This window comes from Rhagoletis pomonella, unplaced genomic scaffold (genome assembly GCF_013731165.1).
Source record: "Rhagoletis pomonella isolate Grant_MI unplaced genomic scaffold, Rhpom_1.0 Rhpom_scaffold_00005, whole genome shotgun sequence".
Lineage (NCBI taxonomy): Eukaryota > Metazoa > Arthropoda > Insecta > Diptera > Tephritidae > Rhagoletis > Rhagoletis pomonella.
Window position 1 is genome coordinate 65,921,054 of NW_023458559.1, and position 13,727 is coordinate 65,934,780.

At 33.0% G+C, this 13,727-nt stretch overlaps 1 long non-coding RNA gene across 1 annotated transcript in view; it reads right to left on the minus strand.

The window, feature by feature from the left end:
• Positions 1-10,252, minus strand: part of LOC118739376 — a 50,638-nt gene extending 40,386 nt beyond the window's left edge. The window contains exon 1 of the long non-coding RNA XR_004993009.1: positions 9,840-10,252. This is a non-coding gene — a long non-coding RNA (uncharacterized LOC118739376). The remainder of the gene's footprint in view (positions 1-9,839) is intronic.
• Positions 10,253-13,727: the final 3,475 nt, after the last annotated feature.

Here is a 13,727-nt window from a genome sequence, read left to right on the forward strand (position 1 = left end):
ATAAATGTGCAAAAATCGCAAACAATGAAAAGGCAGAAACATATACATACATATATACCAAAATAAATACATACATACATACATAAATTCATTTTTACATGCCAAAGTGTACATAAGTATCTACACATAAAATAATTTTCGCCATAAAACTGAAATGAGTCATGAACTCTTCAAAAGGCATAATGCGAACGCGAATGCGTTGCGAATTGCGCTAACGCATCGCAACGGTTGGTGGCTGACAATTGGCGGTAAGCGGACGGGCGCGCACTCATACATACTTTTATACAAATGTATTGTTAATCAAAATTTGTTTGTATTGGTGCCAGCCGCGCTACAGTGCCGCTCCAACGCTTCTCGGGCGTACTATGTACAAAAAAACTTGGAGCGCGGTGCGTTTTGTGGGGAAGATGTGGTAGCAAAATTCGCGAAAGTTTGCACAAACAAAAATTATTTGCCTATGTTTTTTTGTTACCTCTCTTTTATTTCTTTATTCTTTGTCTTTGATTTGTGGTTTTTTTGATGACTTAATTTATTTTTAATTTTTTGTACACATTTTTTGTTACCTCCAGCTGTTCGTTAGCTTGTATTCCCCTTGTTTTCGGCAATTACTTTGCGTTTTATTTCCAGCCATTTTTAGCTCTGAGATTTTCTTCTGTACCGCTTTATATCTTCTTCAAGAAAAGTTTTAACAATAATATTATTGTTTTTAATTTTTGTAGTCTTTTGTATCCACCGTAGGTTTGCTGTTGATTACTCAGCTCGCAAACATTTTTGTTGGTCTTCGACACGAGACCAGTTAATTCAAGTGAATTTTGGCTCACTGGATTTCAAACTTGAGATCAGAAATCAAAAACTTTCTCGGTGTTTCTGTCTAACCTCAAAAATCAACCATAAATGTACCACAGGAGTAAGATTTTTTCAGCTAGAAAGAAAAACTAAATATTTTTTAATTCTGTTTCTAGACACTTCAGCGAGGCTATTGTTGGCAGTATAAGTCAGCTCCTATTTTTTTATGAAACTGATGTTTGAAATTTATTTATCTACTTAGGGTGGTTAAAAAAAGTAAAGAAGTGAAGAGAAACAAAGATTTCAGATCGAAAAATTTTGATTTCAGAATAAAAAGATAGGGGTATGTTTTTTCGGTATAGAACAATTTATGCGGTGAGAGCATAAAAACGAAAATCTTGTCTAGATATGTATGTATTCCAATCTCCCCAGTCCCGAAGATTTGAATCCATTTAAGCCGTAACTTGGCTGAGATAAGCACTTTCTGAATGTATTTCAAAGCGAAAAATTGTGGTTTAGTTCTATATGAGAACAAAATGTAATGTTAAGAACATTCCCACAAAAGTGCCAAATGGGAACAAAAGTACTGAGAGCAGTTTGAAAAGGAACAAAATGAAAAGTAAACTCGCTGGATAAAAACTTACTTTGACCTATAAAATGGCCTGAGAACAGCATGCAATTAATCTTTTAAATGGTTTTAACATATGTATATTTTTACTGTAGTTGATCGAAGATACCCATTTCCCATGTTGCAATAATCGAAAAAGCAGTTTAATTTTTTTGATAAAAATCATTATATGCTGTTTTTAGGTAGAAAAAAAAGAATTTAAGAGAAAAGTAATTTTGTAACCAACCAGACCTCTAAAATGGTCGACGCCTCCAAACCATACCAAGCTAAGTCTCCTTAGACTTAATCAGACTTAGCAGGCTGTAAGTTGCTTTAAAAAAGTAAAATAAAATAGTTTTTCAACAGGACTAGGGCTTTGAGCTAGGGAGGATCTAGTTACTACACAAGACCCCCCGAAATATAGCGTCCCCGATAATAATATATTATAAATTAAATATTATTATTAAATATATACAAAAGTACATACAGTAGTCAAAAAATTATAGCCGAACCACTTTTTGCCAAGTTTGAATGTATTATTTTTGTTGTTATTTAATTTTGGTTATTTTTTTTTATAAAAATATAGTTCATTCTTAAAAAAAAAACCCGCGAAAAACCAAGTTTACAACTTTGTGCAATATAAAAAAACTTCAACAAACTTTCGATAAATTTCGAGCTTTTTTTAAATTCTGAAAAATCAACCGTAATTTTTGTCCATTTGGAATGTGTAATTTATTCTACTAGAATTCAATGTGCTACAAAACCGCATACTCAGGAAAAATTAAAAAACTCGAAATTTTTACGAAAATTTCTTGAGTTTATATATATATTTTTTTGTTTAATTGCACAAATTTTTAAGGCAGTGTCACTCGATTGGTACATTTGCTGAGATATATTCATTTTTATATTGGGCTATTGGTACAAAATAAAAAAATGGTACAATTTCTATTGAAAAACTTCAACAAATTATTATTTGTGACTGGGTATTCACAAAATTGGGATAGGATTTGCACAAAATTTCGGCAAGTACCCAATCGTGTAACACTACCTTTAAACTTGTATTTATACGGATGTTGTTAAGGAATGAACTATAAAAAGACTAACCAAAATTAAATAATAACAAGAATAATATTTTAACACTAGGTCATTGTCAAAATTCGGTGCAGCTATAATTTTTTCGACTACTGTACATAAGTTGACTATGATTACTTGGCCGTGCTATCATAGTAGCACAATGCCACTAATATTTGACTTAAAAATTTCAACGCTGTTTATGTAAAATATTTCATTTTTATCAGTATTTTTCTTTAATAAACTATGTTGAAACAAAAGTGAAAATTAAAAACTATTTTTTCAGAATCACCCCCCGAAAAAATTCCTACGGCTACGACTCTGATTGCCCCATATAAGCCTAGTTGCTTTTTGGCGATAAAGAACTAATACTGAACTAGAAGTTTCATTCACTTGTTCGGGTTTGCTTTGTAGGGTTCCTAGAGGGTGTGGATATACATATATGTATATAAACACCTAAACATTCATGCTCGTGTATGTAAAATTATTTATATTCTATTTCGTTAACTACTTTTATTTATAGACAATATCTGCACATTGAGTTAGTACGAGAATACCTACATACATATATTAAATTGCAAAAAAAAAAACGCGAATGTATGTACATAGATTCATGTATACTATACAATCACAATATTTGATTTATTTATTTTTGTCTCTGGTATCTCACTTTTCGCGTGCATTAGTGGGGTGCCACATTCAGTTGTCTGTAAATACATACATCAGCACATACTGCCCGAGTACATAGGTACTCGTACATTGTACAATTAGTGATCGGTTTAATTTACATATCTGCAAGATACAATTCGAATTCGCATTCGTGCTCGTTCTTTTGCTTACCCAACGCGCTTACTTAGTAAATTTATGTATGTATGTATGTATGTATGTATGTATGTGTAAATGTATGTATATGTCATTCTGCAACTAAGCCTCAGCCTTAGCCTCCTCCCTAGACCGGGTTTGTCTCCATCAGCACCCATTCAATTGTCAGTTTGGTTGTCATTCATAGCTCGCCGCAATTTTTACGTATAATTAACTAAATTGGCAGTCAACTCGCGCTACGCATGGAGTACAATTTTTTTTTCATTTGCGAATATTTCTTTCTTTTTTTATTATATATGTATATATTCTTAAATGCCGTTTTATAAATTTGGTGCTGTGTTTCTCTTAATGATTGCTCTTCATAGTTTATCGACTTAACGTCAAAACGTCTTCTCTAAGAAAATGCCCATATTCTTAAATTTTTCACCTGTTGGGTTCGAATTGCTAAAGATGTGAATTATCATGTATTGGGTTCTGAAAGGCAAAGCTTGCAACTAAAGTTTTTTTTTTTTTAATTTTCAGTTTAAAATGTTTTTAATTTTAGGTTATACATTGAAGTATAACTTCTGTAAATATTTTTAATCGCTTTTTAAGTTGAGTACATGTTTTACCACACCTATGTATGTACTTGCATTGACATGTAAATATAAATGTAAGTATATACATACGTATTAATTTGTGCTATGCCTTATGCTTTTGCCTCATTAATGTCACGCTGATTTATGGTTTGAAATTTTTTTCTGCGGCTGCACGTTTGACCACATGCCATGTCGGTTTTTTAGACGGCTGCGTTGTTGTTTTTCAATTTTAATTAAACGCGAAAATGACGTGTAAGATCCCAATTTCTTTTCTAATTAGTATATATTTTGTATATTATTTTTTTCTTACACATCTTATTGCTCATAAATACTCACCACAATTAAAGAAGGTGTCTGCTTTATTCCGCTATCTTCCGTGGTGTTCAAGATATTGATCTGATATTTGTGATGACAAAGATAGAATGTGCTGTTTTTATTTAGATTATCTGAAAGAGAGGAGAGAGAAATTGAACTTATTAAGTTAACGAAATTGATTATCAATAAATCTAAGAAAATCTAATTTTAAAATATTAAATTTTTTAAAATATTTAATTTTTTAATTTTTTTGATATTTTTATATTTTATAATAGTTATTGAGATATTAAAAAAAAAAATAAAATTGCAAAACAGCGGAAAATGTAAAATTAAAAAATTTGAATAACTTTGAAATTTTTTGTCTTCCCTTGGCAGAACTTCATTCTATGATAAAAGAAAAACTCTGGCCAAAATTCATCCAAATCAAAAATGGTCCATTCCAACCACTAGACAATTTGACATGCATCGACCCGTATTAAAAACAAATTTTGAAGACCTGATTTCATAAGCGTAAATACTGTTTACTACACAAAGGAGAATATTAATTATCCAAAACTGCAAATTAATTTATTAAGAAAAACATCATACAAAAATGTGGAAATAAGAGAAAAGTTTGTTTCAAAAATATTATTTGAAGCAAAAAAATATCAACTAACAGAAATTTCCAAATTGAGGAACCAGTTTTATTAGGCAAACAACAATTGATAACACCGTGCGACAAAAGCAAGAAAAAAATTCTAAACACATGAAGCAATCAATATACTCACGAAACTATGGACCAGTTTTTCTCCCTAACGTTAACATTTTTTAAAGGACTTTGTAGTTTCAAAGATATGCCTAATTCCAAAAATTATTTAAAAAATTCATTCCAATGTAGGAAAACAGTATGGGAAAGTTCTTTATAATTAAAACCCATTAAAAATTTGTTTACTATATTTGGCCCATGGTTTCGCGAATATATAAAAATGTTGGTGTGTAAAATTTACTGTCGCACGGTGTAAATAACAGAAAACTTTGTTACTAAAATATGAAAAAATAAGGGAACAAAATTTTGAAAAAAACCGCATACATAAAAAGTTACACAAAAAATACACTATGATTAGCGAAAATGCAGTTTTTTTATACAATTTCAACGAAAAACTTTTTTGAAAAAGATTTTAAAACAAATAATTTTTAGCAAAAAAAACCGACTTAAAAAAAAATATATATATATATATTTCATGATTCAATGATTGAGTCCAAACATTTTCGATGCAAAAATATTTATCGAAATCGGTTGACGTGGTCCAAAGTTATGCGGTAACATACATAAAAATAAAAATAAAACCAAAAATAAAAAAATTTTCCGACGAACTGATAACCTCCTCCTTTTTTTGGAGTCGGTTAAAAATTAAAAGAAGATCTCATCTGCGCACATATTGGCCAATTCACATTTTGTACAGATTTTGTTTGTTTGTTTTGTTTTTTGTCCTGGATAAACGCGATTACATGGCAACTTTTTTTCATATAATATTTAGTAAAACGATTATTTTCGGATTCATTACATTGAAAAAATAGTTTGAACGAATTTGCGTATACAATGCCTTCTAAAGCCTGCTTAGCAATCGGCAGAGAACCCTTAACCCACTTTAACAAGCTTTACTTACAAGAGGGTCAAACGATTGAGTAAAGACATCTATATCTGAATGCCCACTCATTATCCCAATCCAATCTATCTGAGTTTTATTTACCAAGATAAAGTCGGCCATGTCAGTTGAAATAAACCCATTTGGCCACAAAAGGAACTCTCTGGCTTTTAAGCAACGAAGAAACACATTGTACATACACGTTGCTTCTTAGGTATTAATACTAAGGACATCAAATAAAGGAGAGAGTGTCAAAAAATGCACTACCACACCCCTTCAGTTGCAGTTAATGCTCTCACACAAATACAATAACAACAATTTAAATTAAATCGCTTTGTACCGAAGAAAAAACGAGCAGACACACCCACATAAACACGTCTTGAGTCCTTGCACTCCTTTGCAGCTCCTACAAACATACAACGGGAGAAGAAAAAGACTTTTGTAGGTATACTTGGCGAAAAAGTGCCACTGAGCAGTCACAACAAGCGAATGAGTACTTAAAGCTAAAGCACAAAAAAAAAATTTGTAATCAATGTAAAATTTAGCGCAGAAGAGAGAATAAAAAAAATGTTATTTGTAGGGGTTTTGCTGAATGGGCCAGGATAAAAGGAAGTGGTGTTGGACTAGGTTGAATGTTAAAGGGTGTGACAATAATTGCACCTAGAAATTCTAGGTAGAAAGTGCTGAGCAAACATGTGTGTAGTTTTAACATTACATTCGGTTATAGCTAGCTTTTTTAAAGCTTTTAAGTACAGGTTGGAGCCGTTTGCCACCCTTTTGCAAGGTTCATTGAAGATACAGCAATCGCTCACTTTTCACGAACATTTATAAACATTCGAGGGTTTTTTTTTGCATTTTTCTAAACAAAGAAAACTTTTGGATTTTATTTCTTAACAAAGAAAGTGTATATAACAACAGCAAGTCAAAACACAAAGACAAAGCCAACCACGAAACAGTAACACTAGTCCGTCTAACAAGAATTTAAGTCTACAATTTATGTATGTAGACTCTATATGACTTTCAATACCCTTGCAAATGACTCGTGCCTAGCCATTCTGATTGATGCGGTTTGTGTTTGAGGTTTATAGTTGAAAGCATCTATCTTCTGGAAATCTTGAAATTAACACAGTTGGGTATGCTCCATTTTCAAGAAGATTTCACATATGAGCAAATCTCATGAGTTGTTTTTTTTCCTCTCTCGCCGGAGAAAAAAAGCTAAAGCACTCTTCTTGTATATATTCCAATCAATGGAGTTCTTGAAACAAGTAAAATAAAACATAAATCAAGTATTTGCACAATTTTAGCCTTAAAACGCTTATTTGGGCGAAAAAGTACGGAAATTGTTCATTTTTTCATTGTCACTCGAAAAAATCATAAAAGTTTTTTTAATAACTTTGGAAAGTTTTCAAATAGAATGTTCACATGTTAGAGTAAATGGACCTTGGCATCAAACACAACATATCTGTGGAGTTTCAAGAGTGTGCCAACAATTAAAAAAAATGGCATCGTTCACTATATATCTGTCGCAGTTATTTTGTAATTTTTGAAATTGTATGATTCTTTAATTTTAATAATTTTAAGTACTTGAAAATGTTAAAATTAAACAATGAAAATGATAATGAAACGAACGAATCTAGTTTATCACAAAAAAAAAATTACATTGACTAAAATATGACAATGATTTGAGAAACTAAAATTCCATTTTTACAATTTTTATTAGCAATTCATTATAGAATTGTTATGTACATGAACAAAGTAATATGTGTGTATGTGCACAAGGAATACTGTGTGAAAATTTTCCACGCCAATATTTAATTACTTTTAAATAATATTACTTTTAAGTTATGGCGTGCGAGTAAACGTGTTAAGTGACTGCGTATGATAATACGGGGCGTATACGTTACATACGCAACTACAGGTATACATACATATGTATGAGCATGTGTGGTTATTTTTCTTTTATTAGTATATCTTTTTGAAATTTTCATTTAAATACAATTTCGCATTGGAATCATGTACTTTATACAAAACTGAAGATAATAATTTTTTTTTTTTTTGATGATGGTGGGAGCAAGAATAGAAACATGGAGCTACCGATCGGCCGTACCCACCAGTGAGCATTCGGTTACGGCGGCAAGAGCACTAACTTAAATCAAAAAGAAATGCAGCAAAAATTCAATAAATGTATTAAAAAAAGTTCAAACAATTTCGATAATTTTTCGCTTATGTAAAATAAAACCGGTTTGTGCCGTTTTTTTTTTGTTTTATTTAAAAATTAGGAAGGGGTTTCTTCAAGCTGACAATTTTCGAATAACTCACAAACACTGTTTGAAAAATAAAATTAATTAATCGAACACCACTCGATACCATTGAAGTCTAAACAAAAAGAAAAGAATTACTTCAAAAACTTCCACAAGCCGTGTCAAGGTTAAGTTGTAGAAGCTGCCTTTTTTCTGCTCGTTCATGGAAGTATGTATAACACCAATTACTAAGTGAAAATCTTATTTTATTGACGCGCTTAAATCTGATAAACAATCGAAAAAGTTTGCGTTAAGATAATACCACCGTAGTCTCACCAAGACCGAACAATAGCAGAGAAATTTCTCGACGCTTATGCTTTTTTGTTCCTAAAAAAAATTTAATATTAATGACTACTTTTTCTCGCTGGAAAGCCTATTTTTCAGCCATGCTTTCCTTCGGATAATAATCAGGAATGATACCCGCAACCGTCCTGAGCTGAGAGTTTTAAGCCAAAGTCTATAAGATGAGCCGCTAGATAGTAGTTATTTATGGCAGAACTTAGCTTGGAAACAGAGCTTTATTGAAATTCCCGACTCGTATACATCACTTTTTATCAATCCAGTTTTCATTTGTCTTTAGGGCAAAGTGTGCTGAAGCCCATTTGTTCCTGGCGATAATCGTTTAAGTTTGGATTGTCTAATCCATGCACTTTAAATTAACAGTGAAGATTTCATTTAATTTAATTTAATTTCATTTATTACTCAATGCATTAGTACAGTAAGATTAAGAAATCATTTTATAGTACAGCGGTAGTATATACATATACTCACCAGAATATGTTTCCATACAGAAAGTTTTTTTAATATTTACAACGTTTTTCGAAATACATTTTTTTCGTTAATTTTTAATAGAAATATAGTTCATTCTGCATCAAATGGCATATAAATTAAGTTTTTAGAAAATTTAGGAAAACTCGACGAATTTTCACCAAACAACTTCAACTTAAAAAAAAATTTAGATTTTTTTTGAGTATGCAGTTTTGTAGTTCGCTCAAGTTTAGTATAATCAAGTGAAATTTTTTCTTACTAACGCTCTTCGGTACGCCCACCGTCCAAAAATTATGGATAATCTCATTTATTGCTAAAAGATTATTGCATACATCAATTTGGAGTAAAGTAACTTCAGCAGTTTCCGATTTTTCAATGTTTTCGTATTTCTGTAAATTACCGATACATTGGAGGTGGGTGTGGTTATTGTTCGATTTCAAATTATTTAACAAGTTTCTTAGCTTCACTCGACCCAATGTTCGTATGGGTTGATGAAGTGGCTAGGAAGATATTGCATTTCGTCATAAGTGGGCGGTGCCACGCCCATTCAAAAAATTTCATAATTATCTTATTTTGGGCCAAAATTCGTCTTCACATTCCAAATTTCCGTGCTGCAAGCATTATTCGAGAATAACGTTATATGGAAGGTGGGCGTGGTTATCGTCCGATTTCGCACAATTTCAATAGTAACGCTCACTTTTCGCTCGAGCTATCGTGTACACGGACAGACTGAGCATTTTGGTATTAATATGTCTATATCTATTTCGATTCCTGTAAGCTGCACTCGGTTATAAAAACTGTGGAGGAACCATTGCGCTCCAGGAAACTCCATAAAAATTAAAATAGTTTCAGCTTTCGAGTTTTATGTATATCTTTGCTAAATATAAAAAAAAATTATTAATATAAAGTAATGTTTCCAAACCCAAAAACGATTCTTAGAATTCTATCACACTTAAGCTTCAATTACCAATTAATTCCACTTCAACTACTCATGTAACACCGCATAAGTGCAGCCAAATTGCTCAAGCACATCCTGCTGCCCAATAACAACAACATGAACTCATCAGCAAGCACATCCTCAACATCGCCTTTGCCAACACTGGATTACGTTCAGAAACACTTTTACTATCTCCAATAAGCAGCGCCTACTCAAACACAATGCCGCCGTCGCCGCCGTCGCCGCCAGACGTTCTAGACATGTTGTTATTATTGCTTTTTAATTTTATTTTAATTTTCGCACCGGCAAAACAATTTTAATTTTTTGATCTATTTGCCAAGAAAAATCGACGCTGCCAACGTTGCGTTATGCTATTATTCATATGCACAAATACATATGTATGTATATAGATATAGCATGCACATATGCATGGATGTAGATTAGATATTAGGGCTATTCGCGATCCGGTGCAAATGGCCTAGCATCATTGCATTGCAAATTTGTATTGCAAATTATTTGCAATACACAAACAAAATACACGCATTTGCATTTGTCATGGTTTGACAAATTTGCAATACCGAAAATCCATAGCATAAAAATGCTATGCATTGCAACTCTGGTTGACATTTCTATCAACTGATTAAAAAAGTTTTACCATGACAGTTTAATAAACGTCGCTCACAATCCATGGCATATTTCTGCAATTGCATAAATTTGTCAGCTCTTATGCACCGAATCGCGAATAGCCCTATTGTATCTACATATTTCAAAAAGTAGTTGTTGTTGCTTGAATTGTTGTTGCTCGCTGGTTGACTGCCTCAAACATAGCATAGTACTTAGGTTTTTGCCTTTTTTCCGGTCGCGCTGTTGTTTTGAATTTTCACGTTTTCTGCTTTAACCCCACCGAACCACAGGTCGTACCGTTGTTTTTGCAGTGGCATATCGCTGCGCCTCGGCCATCGCAATTTCGCTGGCGGATAGATATTATGTATATATGTATATTTTCTACAAATACATTTTCCTTTTTTTGTCAAAAGTCGCAACCCCTTCCGGCACAGTGAGGATACATTCTTAGTGTAGGCGAATTAATAGATACGACGAACTGAATGCACACAAACACACTCACTCGCTATGTTGAAACAGCAGCAGCAGCAAAAAAAAATGGATTAAACAAAAATACCGAAAACAAATATTGCAAATTTTCACTCGTTTTATTTTTCGTTTTCTTTTTATTTCACTTGCGTTTCGAAAATGTTTTATTTTTTTGTGTGCTAATTCTGCAGTGTTTTCATTTTTTTATTACTGAAAATATTTTTTAGGCGTTTTTCTCCTTTTTGGAAAAAATGTTCTGACTTTCGCTTGAATTGCAATTCGCAGCCGTCGGCTGAGACCACAAAGAGTAATAAATCCAAAAAAATCAACGAGCCGCCGAACGACCCACCGAAAGTTGTGTTGCTGCGAAATGCGGCGAAACGGCGCGCTGAATTGCTGTGTGTGTTGCTGAGCACAAAAACGACCAAACGACCACGACAACGATGATGGGGGACAGACAGCAGCGCAGCGACACAACGAATAATTCAACCAACAAACGAATGAATGTTCAATACAATAACAGATAGCATACAAACAACAAAACAGGCGCAACAACAACAACAACAAATGGGCCCCACACACACACACAAGCGCATGCCATACACACACCTAACACTAAAGCCGCAATTTACTCAAATCTCTGAAAAAAACTAACAAAGCTGCACAGAAACATACAATCAGTGCTCGGGAAAGCTCATAAATACATACATACATATGTACTAGGGATGCTAATTTTTGCGATCCCGGCATTTTCGAGACCACGTTCATACAATCCCGCGATCCCGGGATTTAGATGTTGATTATTTTCCTACAGCTTAACATGAAGAAATTGCATCAATATAGTTTGAGAAGCTGTCCTTGAATAACCTATTTTATTATTTAAGTTTAAAAATAATTGATTAGTAACAAAACAAAAGACAGTAATTAAATTTATACGCATTTAACAATACTGTAACGTGTGCATATGTACATATATGATAAAGTAACTTAAGGCAAGTCGAAAAAAGCTCGATGAAAAAAAAAAATTGAGTCAACATATCGCACACCGTCTTCAAAAGAGTCACAACTTAAAATTTGGCATTTTTGGAAATTATACGCTAAAATGTACACAGAGCTGGAGCAAATTTTTGCTATAATTTGTTAAAAAAGAACCTAAGGTAAACTCGTCTTTTACCATATGATTAGCATGCGCAACGAAATAGTTTTTCGCATTTTCAGACGAACGCATTATTTTGAGTTGTGACTCTTTTGAAGACGGTGTGCGATATGTATTGTGTGGCTGAAAGAAGTTCAAAATTTGTCCAAGAATTATAAAAATGCAAAGAAAAGCTAATATCAAACTTATTGCTCAGCATTTTTAGAAAAAATTTGAGGTACGCAGTTTTATAGTTACTGAACACCCTTGGTTTTCGGAAATTTTTTAAACGAAGCTGGGCATTTTCTTCATTATAAACAATTTGCTGAACATAGTTTGTATGAAAGAAAATGGGTGACACCGCCAGCAAAAAAATTATAAAAAATCAAAGTTACTTTTAGTCACTTGAAACTTGCACTTTATCCTTCTGTTTTTAGTGGGCTATACATATAAAATTGCATACCTAGAATTTTTCTAAAAATTCTGAGTAAAAAGATTGAAAAAGTTGGAAATAAGAAAATTTCAAAACACACCAAGCAATCAATACACTCACGACACTATGGGCCAAATATAGTAAAACTGCGGTTTTAGTTTTAGATTTTTTTAGTAGAACTTTGTAAATTTCAAAGATATGATAAATTCTAAAAATTATGTAAAAATTCAGTGCAATGTAGAGCTATATTCGAGGATGTTGTCGAGTTTATATTATAGGGATTAATATATCTATATAATTTTTACAAAATAAATATTGCAAAACTTCAAGGAGAAAATTTGTAATGCCATTTTCAATACCTTATGCACGAAAATACTTTAATTCTTGGCAAATAATACCGGGATTTTCGGCACTTAAAAAAGGCCGGGATCCCGGGATTAACATCCCTAATATGTACATATGTACATACAGCAATAACAATCAGCGCAAATCGAACTAAAATTTAATGCCAAAACACATTCGTTTACTCGTTTGCAAATTTTTAGTTTTTGTTTGTTGCAAAAATTAAAAAAAACGTTTACAAAAAAAAATTAATTCGCCACACTCGTCATTGTGTGTGGCGATGATAGATAAATCACACACACACAAAAGTAATCGAAAAAAAATCAAACACACTTGCAGCGCCACACAGATACGCACGCACACACTGACAGCGCGCTCCCCATACTTGACACTGTGTTGGTAGCGGCGCGCTGTTCACTCTCACTCACACTATACTGTACGCGCGCCACGCCGGCAAACAAATTTATCTAATTCTACACACTAATGCAGCGCCAAAGAGGCCGGCGCTCACTTCGTTGCAACACTCGTGGGGAGCGCGCGCTCCAAACTACTCAAATCGGCTGAGCGCCGGCCCCCACGCCCTTCATAAACTCGTCCAGAAATCGGGCGCTCTAATTTATGCGCGTAAAAAATCAAGAGTTCTCTAAATCATAAACTCTCCGTAGACTAGGCGCTCGCCCAAAAATACATAAATGAATCCTAAATCGCTCATCATTCGCTTTAAAAATTCTCTAAACTACTACATGGTAAATCATGCTCTCTAATTCACTCACTCTCTAAGCTATTCTGTTTTGCTCTCCAACCATTTCAACAACTCTACCTCAATCATGAATTCTCACCTGCATTACATAGTCTCACGGCGCTCATCGAACTAACAAAATCATTCACTTAATTCCTATGCATGTTTGCGTGAGTC